We start from the raw sequence: 12,987 nt of genomic DNA, 5'->3' as shown, positions 1-12,987 counted from the left end.
GTCTTTTTGCTTGTCTCACTGCACTGGCTAGGACCTCCAGTATATGATCAACATTGGTGGCAAGTGTGGACATCTTAGCCTTGTTTCCAGTCTCAGGGTGAAAGCATTCAGTCTTCTATCAGTATGTATCATGGTAGCTGTAATTTTCCTCATTAATCATCTTAGGGAAATTCTTCTCTGTCTAGTTTTTCTGGGTTTTTATCATCTGTAATGACTTTTATAAAACAATATTTTACATTTATTTACATTATCATGTGTTTTTCCCCTGCTATTTGGTTATTACAGTAAGTGACACTGATTAATTTTTCTGAATGTGTTAAGTCAACCTGGCATATCTGAGGTAAATCTGGCATCATAACTGTATATTACCCTTTCTGTATATGACTATAATCTATTTGTGAATAGTTTCTAAAGAATCTATGTGTGTATACTCAAGAGGGATATTGGCCTGTAGTTTTTGTTTTTTTTGTCTTTTTTCTTGTAATATCACATTGATATTATTTTTTATCAGATAGAGAAGGAAAGAAGGAATATTTATAGAAATAGAAAAGATCCAGGATTATGCAAAATATTATCATGAAATTCCCACAATACAGAAAACTTTTATTCATCTTTCTCATCAGATTTAACCAACCTCAAGAATAAAATTTTCTTACTCATCTCACAGCTTAGTTGAAGGCTTTGTTACTGATTTGGTAAATGTGGTTATTGTTTGGTAAATATAAGCTTTTACCTCCTCTGTGTAAAGGCTATATCTTCCTACCCATTGGTATTGAACTTGGTCATGTGATTTGCCTTGATCAATAGAATATGGAGGGTGTGATGAAGCTGAGGGCCATTTTTAAATTTAGGCCTTAAGAAGCACTGCATTTTTCTGCTTGTTCATTAGAATGTTTCCAACCTTGGCATTGGGAGAACATACCTTAGACAGCTGCTACTCCTACAGCCTAAGCCCAGAATGAAACACTAGGAACAGACCTGAGTTTGACTTGCATCCCAAAAGCAGAGCTGTTCCAGATAGCATGAAGCCTTGTGAATAAGAAGTAAGAGTTTATCGCTGTATGCCGCTGGTGTTTTTGTGGCTGCTTGTGTGCAGAGAAGCTAACATATACTTATATACACTTAAAAATGAATGAATATGGATACGGAATTATGCTTATGGTTATGGTTGAGTAGCTTCCATTGAGGCAACCCTCCCACAAATCACAACTTAGACTGTGGACAATATACACAAAGGATAATTGTCTGAAGTACTGAAGAGCAACCAAAAGCAACTAGATACTGGAGAGCGGGGGTGATGGTCAAAACTTGAAATCAAGGAACGGGACATTGTGAGTTTTCTGGATTTTTTTTTTAGGAACTGTGTCTTGAAACTAGACAGTAGTCAATGTCATGAAGAGCTACTAGAACCCAGATAGGGAAAATGTTTAAACAGAGTTGAGAATAAAAGACAGCTATAATACCTGGAAAGTGAAGAAGAATATCTCAGGAAAGAGCTAGAAGAGAGACCCCAAGTTTCTGTGCACAAATGTTGACTGTACATGTACAATGCATTTAATAAGAAGTTCAACTAGGAGTAAAAAGAATTGAACTGAGACTTCATAGTTTGAGATTTGAGAAAGCCTAAGTTAACTACTTGCTGATATTAAAAAGTCATTGCTTTTCAGAAGGACATAAAATAATCCAGGACCTCTAAAATATATCATCCATAAGGTCTTAGATAGAATAAACATCACTAAACATATAAAGAAACTGGAAAATATGACCTAGTATCAAGAGAAAAGTTGATCATTAGAGATTAGCCCAGATGTTGGAATTAGCAGACAAGAATGTTAAAGCAGCTGTCATAACTGACTACATTCAAGGACATAAAGTAAAATATGCTCATAACAAATGAGAAAATATGAAATCTCAGCAAAGAAATAGAATCTTTTAGAAAGAACAAAATGAAAATTCTAGAACTAAGAGTATAATATCTGAACATATGTGTATACACACACACATACACACACTAGCTCGGTTTATTAGCTATTTGGAAATGAGAAAAAAATCCTAGTGAGGGTAAAGACAGATGATTGAAATAGTGAATAGAAAAGAGGAAAAATTTAAGATACAAAATGAATGACATAAATGAAATATGATATGAATTAATGTGTGATATGAAAACCTAAGGGACTGATGTGACAATATCATAATCTCTGGCGTATGTGTAATTAGGATTCCAGAAAAAGGACAGAGTGAAAAGAAAAAAAAAAAAATTTGAAAAAATAACGGTTGAAAAGCTCTCTAATTTGATAAAAGATACAAATATTTATATTCAAGAATTTCAGCAAATTACAAGTATGGTAATAGCAAAAGAAAAACACATCATTTTAAATTATTGAAAACCAAAGATAAAGAGAAAATTGTCATAATAATCATAGTAAATGATAAATTACACTCAAAGGAACAGGTTTTTGAAATAACTTTGACTTTGCATCAGGAAAAATGGAGGCCAGAAAATAGTAGGAGAACCTTTAAAATATTAAAACAAAAGATCTGTTTACTCAGAATTCTATATCCCGCAAAAATATCTTTCAATAATGAAGGTATAATAATACTTTCAGATAAAAGAAAATTAAGAATTTTGTCACCAGTAGACCCCCATCAAAGAAATGCAGGAGAAAGTACTTTAGACTGAAAGATGAGTACAAAGGAAGAAAACTTGAAACTTAGAATAAGAATGATGAATATTGGAAATGATGATTTGAGAGGCTTATATGGAACAACAACAACCATGAATAACTGAAATTAAAAAAGACCAGTCATGAGGTGCCTGGGTGGCTTTGTCAGTTGAGTGTCAGTTCAGGTTATAATCTCAGTGTTGTGAGATGGAGCCCCACATCCCCTCTGTGCTCAGTATGAAGTCAGCTTAAGATTCTTTTCCTCTCCCTCTACCCTTCCCCCAATTTTTGTGCATTCTCTCTCTCTAAAAAAATATTATGAAAATTAAAAATAAATAAATAAAAGAGGCTAGTAGAGGATTTAACCTTGGCAATAATGATGAATGATACACTCTGAAATGGGAAAGTATGAAGATAGGAGAAAAAACATGTAAAAATAAAAACAGAAGGATATGTCCTAATCTAAAGTAAAAAAAAAAAAAACAGAATGACACATCCTAATCTAAAGTAAAAAAAGACAGATATGGTCAACAGTCATTTGTGGCAATTATGTTCTGTAAGTTCACCTGAAAACACTGAATTGGGAAATACAGAACCTTTGCTCCTAGGGGAAATGCTGAGTTAGGTTTCTGTAAGTCTCTGGTCACAACATTTTCATCAAACAATACCTAACCTTGTTTTATGTTAGTTTCTGTTTAAAGACACCTCATCTAATATATATTTCTCATCAATAATTTACTATATGGCTTTTGAATGATTTAAAGCCAGGGACTGTGGAGGCCATTGCATTAAATAAATTCATTTTCCATTGTCCTTGTAAAACAAGCCAGACTCCAGTTTCATCAGTATTGAAAACTTACTCTTCCACATAACCCTTTTTTACTTAACAAGTAATTTAAAAATTTTTTTTTCCCAGAGGCTCCTGACCTGCAGAATTCTCCAATGAAACATGTGAGCCAGCCAGCAGTAGCCAAGAAGGGTTTAATATTTTGTTGAGCATGCGTCAGCATTTGCACCTCACAACAATGTTATTTACTATACTTAAATATATATATATAATCTGTTTTCATTTCATTAACCCACCTATTGAGCCACTTTTCCATCTTATCCATAACTTTATCACACACTATAGATGTTACTTTAGCGCTTTCTTGAGTGGCCTCATGTACAGATTGGCAAATTTCCTCTTTCTTTTTCTGGTTGTGGTATACTGTTGATAAATGAACACTGAACTTGCAGTCAACAGCACTGTAACTCATGCCTGAGTGAAGCTTATCTAACACATTTTCTACAGAAGGCACATCATAGCCTTTTTGTACTCAGGACCACTAAACAGTGCTTCAGCACTATACTTGGGGGCCATTTTAAACAGCTCCATCACCAACAAAAAACATGAAAATGAGAAAAACATGGCAATAAATAGATCATGAAAAGAACACTTGTTTCCAGTGTGAGAGCTGAAACAAGAAGGCAGAGTATTGCCTTGTTAGATCTCAGCTGAAAATGTCAGTGAGTCAAAACTTTTGCCGCTATGCACATGTCCACAAATGACTGTGAAAGCACCATTGTGTATTGACTTGGGGGTTACAAATAAATTTTAGCAAAGAGGTGATTCACAATTATTGAAAACCAAAATAATGAGGATTGACTGTTCTTTTATTTGCTTCTCAGGAAATTCTCTCCCTGTTCACAAATTTATATTAGAAAATAATTTAAAATCCAAATTGGTGAGGAAAAACAAAGCTAATTATGTAGATGAATTCATGGTTAGTGGTACAGTTAATAGATTCTGGGACATTCTTTATAATCATGGAGTTTGAAATAAAAGATGGAAAGTAATAATAGCTAATTCTTATTGAGTATATTTGTGAAACACTGTTTTAAGAGCTTGACCTTAAATTGTACAGGAGCTCAAGGAGGTAGGTACTAGCATTATGCTTATTTTATAGGCCAGAAAACTGAAGCACAGGAAGTTTTCATAACGTTGTATTTTTAAAAATTGTGTCAGGCTATTTTTTCCCTAGTCAGGGTAGAGATAGTTCCTAATATGTGTTGTTCCACTTCATTTTAAAATTAAAGGGAACTAGGGGGAGGAGCAAGATGGCAGAGGAGTAGGAGACCTGGATTTCTCCTGGTCCCAGGAATTCAGCTGGATAAGGATCAAACCATTCTGAACACCTATGAACTCAACAGGAGATCAAAGAAAAGAAGAGCAATAACTCTCTAAACAGAAAAGCGACCACTTTCTGGAAGGTAAGATGGGGACGTGCAGAGAAATGAATCTGAGGCGATATTTGGGAGGATAGACGGCGGGGAAGGGGACTCTGTCTGCCGCTTCTGGCAAGTGATAGAGCCGCAGAGCACAAAATCGGAACTTTTAGAAGTTGGCTCCGCTGAGGGACGTTGCTCCAGTGGCTAAGCGGGGGGTGGGGGGGTGGGAGGGTGGGGGGGGTGGAAACCTCACTGGGACAGTGTGGTCTCAGGACCCTCTGGGGTGCCTGAGTGCAGCAGAGCTCCAAGGTATCGGAGCAGGGAACCCCGCTGCAGAGATGGAGCTGAGGCACGGGCTCTCAGCTCGGGCTTGCCATAAACCGTGACCTGCGGCACAGTCGGGCCACTGGCCCTCCAGCACGGACCCAACAAGCGGCAGATCTGGGGAGACTCCCCTTACTCCCCCAGGAGGAGCAGCATGGGAGTGCACCACAGGGATCTGCTGGGTTTGGAGACTCCACACGGGGTCGTGGGCCAGAGATAGAAACACTCGTCACAGGCCGGGTGAGCACAGAGTGCAGCCAGAGACTGGGGAGACAGGAGTGATTGACTGCTTTTCTCTGGGGGCGCACTGAGGAGTGGGGCCCCGAGTTCTTGGCTCCTCCTGGGCGGAGACTGGGAGGCTGCCATTTTCACTGTCGTCCTCCAAAGCTGTGCAGAAAGCTTGCAGGGAACAAAAGCTCTGGAGAGCAAACCCAGCAGATTACTTAGCCCAGACCCGGCGAGGGCGGGGCAATTCCACCTCCGGGAAAGACATTTGGGAGCCACAGCAACAGGCCCCTCCCCCAGAAGATCAGCAAGAACTGCTGGCCAAGACCAAGTGTACCGATCAATGAGAATGGCAGAATTCCAGAGCTAGGGGAATACTGCACATAGAATCCATGGCTTTTTTACCATGATTCTTTAGTCTTTCAAACTCAATTTTTTTAACTGTCTTTTTTTTTGAAATTTTCTTTTTCCCATTTTCAACCAACATCTTATCAATCCCTTTTTTAAAAAACATTTTTATTTTTCATTTTTAGAGTCATATTCTATCCCTTCATAGTAGTTATCGTTATTTTTGGCATATATATATATATAAGTTGTTCACTCTTTAAATTTTTGATATACAAGTTTCTTCTAACAGATCAAAATATACCCTAAATCTCTAGTGTATGGCTTTGTTCTAGTCTCCTGCCTGATCACATTCCCTCCCTTTTCTTTTCTTTTCTTTTTTTAAATCCTCTTCTTTTTTTTCAAACAACCTGTTATAAATTCCTTTTATAAAATTTTTTTATAGTTTTCATCTTTACAGTCATATTCCATCCCTTTATCGTATCAACACTTATTTTTGTACATATATAAGTTTTTCTTTCTTTAAAATTTTGGGAGGCACTTTCTTCTAACAGACCAAAATACACCCCAAATCTAGTGTGTGGCACTGATTTATGCACCAGCCTGATCATATTTGATCATATTCTGGTTTTTTTGTTTTATTCTGTTTTTGTTTGTTTTTATCTTTATCTTTTTCTTTCTTTCTTTCTTTCTTTTCTTTTTTCTTTCTTTCCCTTTCTTTTCCCCCAGCTTCAGGTCTTCTTGATTTGTTTAGAGTATATTTTCTGGGGACGTTGTTACCCTGTTAGCATTTTGTTCTCTCATTCATCTGCTCTCCCCTGGACAAAATGACAAGATGGAAAAAATCACATCAACAAAAAGAACAAGAGGCAGCACCGACTGCCAAGGACCCACTCAATATGGACTTTAGTACGATGTTGGACCTAGCTTTCAGAATCATGATTTTAAAGATACCAGCTGGGCTTGAAAAAAGCATGGAAGTTATTAGAGAAACACTTTCTGGAGAAATAAAAGAACTAAAATCTAACCAAGTCAAAATCAAAAAGGCTATTAAAGAGGTGCAATAAAAAATGGGGGTGCTAACAGCTAGGATAAATGAGGCAGAAGAGAGAATCAGTGATATAGAAGACCAAATGATGGAAAATACAGAAGCTGAGAAAAAGAGAGATAAACAACTACTGGATCACGAGGGCAGAATTTGAGAGATAAGCGATACCATAAGATGAAACAACATTAGAATAATTGGGATCCCAGAAGAAGAAGAAAGAGAGAGGGGCAGAAGGTATATTGGAACAAATTATAGCAGAGAACTTCCCTAATGTGGGGAAGGAAACAGGCATCAAAATCCAGGAGGCACAGAGAACCCCTCTCAAAATCAATAAAAATAGGTCAACACCCCGACATCTAATAGTAAAACTTATGAGTCTCAGAGACAAAGAGAAAATCCTGAAAGCAGCTCAGGAGAAGAGATATATAACCTACAATGGTAGAAACATTAGATTGACAACAGACCTATCCACAGAGACCTGGCAGGCCAGAAAGGACTGGCATGATATCTTCAGAACACTAAATGAGAAAAATATGCAGCCAAGAATACTATATCCAGCTAGGTTGTCATTGAAAATAGAAAGAGATATAAAAAGCTTCAAGGACAAAAAAAAAAAAAAAAAAAGAATTTGCAAACACAAAACCAGCTCTATAAGAAATATTGAAAGGGGTCCTCTGAGCAAAAGGAGAGCCTAAAAGTAACATAGACCAGAAAGGAACACAGACAATATACAGTAACAGTCACCTTACAGGAAATACAATGGTACTAAAATCATATCCTTCAATAGTTACCCTGAATGTAAATGGGCTAAAGGTCCCAATCAAAAGACACAGGCTATCAGATTGGATGAAAAAACAAGACCTATCAATCTGCCATCTGGAAGAGACTCATTTTAGACCCAAAGACACCTCCAGATTGAAAGTGAGGGGGTGGAAAATCATTTACTATTATAATGGACACCAAAAGAAAGCTGAGGTGGCAATCCTTATATCAGACAAATTAGATTTTAAACCAAAGACTATAATGAGAGATGAGGAAGGACAGTATATCATACTTAAAGGGTCTAGCCAACAAGAAGATCTAACAATTGTAAATATCTATGCCCCTAACATGGGAGCAGCCAGTTATATAAGCCAATTAATAACAAAAGCAAAGAAACACATTGACAACAATATAATAATAGTAGGGGACTTTAACACCCCCCTCACTGAAATGGACAGATCATCTAAGCAAAAGATTCACAAGGAAATAAAGACTTTAAATGACACACTGGACCAAATGGACTAAACAGATATAGTCAGAACATTCCATCCCCAAGCAACAGAATACACATTCTTCTCTAGTGCCCATGGAACATTCTCCAGAGTAGATCACATCCTAGGTCACAAATCAGGTCTCAACTGGTACCAAAAGATTGGGATCATTCCCTGCATATTTTCAGACCACAATGCTTTGAAACTAGAACTCAATCACAAGAGGGAAGTCGGAAAGAACTCAAATACATGGAAGCTAAAGAGCATCCTACTAAAGAATGAATGGGTCAAACAGGAATTTAAAGAAGAATTAAAAAATTCATGGAAACCAATGAAAATGAAAACACAACTGTTCAAAATCTTTGGGATGCAGCAAAGGCAGTCCTAAGAGGAAAGTATATAGCAATATAAGCCTTTCTCAAGAAACAAGAAAGGTCTCAAATACACAACCTAACCCAAAAACCTAAAGGAGCTGGAGAAAGAACAGCAAATAAAGCCTAAACCCAGCAGGAGAAGAGAAATAATAAAGATCAGAGCAAAAATCAATGAAACAGAAACCAAAAGAGCAGTAGAACAGATCAACGAAACTAGGAGCTGGTTCTTTGAAAGAATTAATACGATTGATAAACCCCTGGCCAGACCTACCAAAAAGAAAAGAGAAAGGACCCAAATAAATAAAATCATGAATGAAAGAAGAGATATAACAACCAACACCAAAGAAATACAAACAGTTATAAGAACATATTACGAGCAAATATATGCCAGCAAATTAGATAATCTGGAAGAAACGAATGCATTCCTAGAGATTTATCAACTACGAAAACTGAACCAGGAAGAAATAGAAAACCTGAACAGACCTATAACCACTAAGGAAATTGAAGCAGTCATCAAAAATCTCCCATTAAACAACAGCCCAGGGCCAGATGGCTTCCCCGGGGGAATTCTACCAACATTTAAGGAGAATTAATACCTATTCTTCTGAAACTCTTCCAAAAAATAGAAATGGAAGGAAAATTTCCAAACTCATTTTATGAGGCCAGCATTACCTTGATTCCAAAATCAGACAAAGACCCCATCAAAAAGGAGAATTACAGACCAAAATCCCTGATGAACATGGATGCAAAAATTCTCACCAAAATACTAGCCAATGAAATCCAATAGTACATTAAAAGGATTATTCACCACGACCAAGTGGGATTTATCCCTGGGCTGCAAGGTTGGTTCAACATCTGCAAATCAATCAATGTGATATAATACATTAATAAAAGAAAGAACAATAACCATATGATCCTCTCAATAGAGGAAATGCGGCAAAAGCATTTGACAAAGTATACCATCCTTTCTTGATTAAAACTCTTCAGAGTGTAGGGATAGAGGGTACATACCTCAATATCATAAAGGCCATCTATGAAAAACCCACAGTGAATATCATTCTCAATGGGGAAAAACTGAGAGCTTTTCCCCTAAGGACAGGAACATGGCAGGGATGTCCACTATCACCAGTGCTATTCAACATAGTACTAGAAGTCCTAGCCACAGCTATCAGACAACAGAAAGATATAAAAGGCATCCGAATTGTCAAAGAAGAGGTCAAACTCTCACTCTTTGCAGATGATATTCCACTTTATGTGGAAAACCCAAAAGACTCCACCCCAACACTGCTAGAACTCATACACGAATTCAGTAAAGTGGCAGCATATAAAATCAATGCACAGAAATCAGTGGCATTTCTATACACCAACAAGACAGAAGAAAGAGAAATTAAGGAGTCGATCCCATTTACAATTGCACCCAAAACCATAAAATACCTAGGAATAAATCTAACCAAAGAGGTAAAGAATCTGACTCAGAAAACTATAAAATACTCATGAAAGAAATTGAAGAAGACAAAAGAAATGGAAAAACATTCCATGCTCATGGATTGGAAGAACAATTATTGTGAAGATGTCAATGGTACTTAGAGCAATCTACACATTCAATGCAATCCCTATCAAAATACCATCCACTTTTTTCAAAGAAATGGAGCACATAATCCTAAAATTTGTATGGAACCAGAAAAGACCCCGAATAGCCGGAGGAATGTTGAAAAAGAAAAGCAAAGCTGGTGGCATCACAATTCTGGACTTCAAGCTGTACTATAAAGCTGTCATCATCAAGATAGTATGGTACTGGCACAAAAACAGACACATAGATCAATGGAACAGAATAGAGAGCCCAGAAATGGACCCTCAACTCTATGGTCAACTCATCTTTGACAAAGCAGGAAAGAATGTCCAATGGAAAATAGACAGTTTCTTCAACAAATGGTGTTGGGAAAATTGGACAGCCACATGCAGAAGAATGAAACAGGACCATTTCCTTACACCACACATAAAAATAGATTCCAAATGTTTGAAAGACCTAAATGTGAAACAGGAGTCCATCAAAGTCCTAAAGGAAAACACAGGCAGCAACCTCTTCGACCTCAGACACAGCAGCTTCCTCCTAGAAACATCGCCAAAGGCCAGGGAAGCAAGGGCAAAAATGAACTATTGGGACTTCATCAAGATAAAAAGCTTTTGCACAGCGAAAGAAACAGGCAACAAAACCAAAAGACAACTGACATAATGGGAGAAGATATTAGCAAATGACATATCAGATAAGGGCTAGTATCCAAAATCTATAAAGGACTTAATTAAACTCAATACCCAAAGAACAAATCATCCAATCAGGAAATGGGCAAAAGACATGAACAGACATTTTTCCAAAGAAGACAACCAAATGGCCAAGAGACACATGAAAAAGTGCTCAGCATCGCTCGGCATCAGGGAAATCCAAATGAAAACCTCAATGAGATTCTACCTCACACCAGTCAGAATGGCTAAAATTAACAAGTCAGGAAATGACAGATGTTGGTGGGAATGCGGAGAAAGGGGAACCCTCTGACACTGTGGGTGGGAATGCAAGCTGGTACAGCCACTCTGGAAAACAGTATGGAGGTTCCTCAAAAAGTTGAAAATAGAGCTACCGTACAACCCAGCAATTGCACTACTGAGTATTTACCCCAAAGATACAAATGTAGGGATCCAAAGGGGTATGTGCACCCCGATGTTTATAGCAGCAATGTCCACATTAGCCAAACTGTGGAAAGAGCCAAGATGTCCATCGACAGATGAATGGATAAAGAAGATGTGGTATATATACACAATGGAATACTATGCAGCCATCAAAAGGAATGAAATCTTGCCATTTAAACGACATGGATGGAACTGGAGGGTATTATGCTGAGCGAAATAAGTGTCAATCATAGAAAGACATGTATCATATGACCTCACTGATATGAGGAATTCTTAATCTCAGGAAACAAACTGAGGGTTGCTGGAATGGTGGGGGGTGGGAGGGATGGGGTGGCTGGGTGATAGACATTGGGGAGGGTATGTGCTATGGTGAGCGCTGTGAATTGTGCAAGACTGTTGAATCACAGACCTGTACCTCTGAAACAATACATTATATATATATAAAAAAGAAGAAGATAGCAGGAGGGGAAGATTGAAGGGGGGAAAACGGAGGGGGAGACGAACCATGAGAGACTATGGACTCTCAAAAACAAACTGAGGTTTCTAGAAGGGAGAGGGGTGGGAGGATAGGTTAACCTGGTGATGGGTATTAAGGAGGGCACGTTCTGCGTGGAGCACTGGGTGTTATACACAAACAATGAATCATGGAACACTACATCAAAAACTAATGATGTAATGTATGGTGATTAACATAACACAATAATAGAAAAAATCAAAGAGAACTATCACCTTTTTGAATATATTGTTATTATCCCAAAATAAAAAAAAAGGAAAAAGAGTGTATTTTATACACATATACATATTCACCCATGCATATAAACAGGGCTTTTAAAATTCATGTTTGTTTATTTTGTGGTGCAGTATTGTAATACACTGTCTTCTCCAGAAATTTAACTAAATCTGCTTGTGTAAAGACTGTCTGGGGGCAATCAAGGAAGCAAGGATGTACTGTATCTGATTCAGTGTGGAGAGAGATGATGCCTGAGTAGAACCGAGCATTCAGTAGGAATGGGATCTTAGAGTAAGAGAAAAGCCTGACAAGTAAAGCCTTTGAAATCTTGTGATGAGGTGGGTTTCTGGTCAAAGAATGGACTGGTTCATTAATAAACATCATTCCATACTACGTATACTCTTTTTTTAAAAGTGTGTTTTCAACTTAATAATACTTTCCTGAACGTCTAAACACAATAAACATAATAATTTCTGTCATATGTTTGCAAGTTTTATCAGCGAAAAAAAAATGACTTGTTTCAATTCACAATTAGTTTGCTACTTGTAAAGTGTTTTTTTTTTTTAATTTAAACATGTTTGTCAGCTATTTATGGAAAAAAATTCTAAACAAGTCAGGTCTACACACAAATATAGCTAAAACATTAAGATTAGAAGAAATATTAGATAATTTCTCAAATTAAGACTAATCATATAACTGATAGTTTTTACACTTTTGATTCGGTTAGGAACAAAAAGATACATATCTAGGATTAAGTAAAATAAGTATTCTCAATCTAGACCGATTATTCTCAAACAAGAATGCATATCACAACCACCACCTGGAGGACTTTTAATAAATATAGTCTCCAGTTTCCCATATTTAGAAAATCTAATGTGTGACATAATAATTTGTATTAAAATCTTCTCAGGTACTTTTGATGTTCCATGAAAATTGAAAACTCCTATTCCAAACTATATCCATGGCCAACATATACAAATTTGTTTATCAAAATCATCTAGAACAATCTTCTTAATCTTTATTCTACAATTTTCTTTAGTTTGGTGGCAACTCTATAGCTGTTATTGTAATTAATCACCACATTAAATTACATCTTTGGCTGACACTTTAGACATATTCTTCTTAAGAAGGA

The sequence above is a fragment of the Zalophus californianus genome, chromosome 2 (genome assembly GCF_009762305.2).
Source record: "Zalophus californianus isolate mZalCal1 chromosome 2, mZalCal1.pri.v2, whole genome shotgun sequence".
Lineage (NCBI taxonomy): Eukaryota > Metazoa > Chordata > Mammalia > Carnivora > Otariidae > Zalophus > Zalophus californianus.
This window is presented reverse-complemented; position numbering follows the sequence as displayed.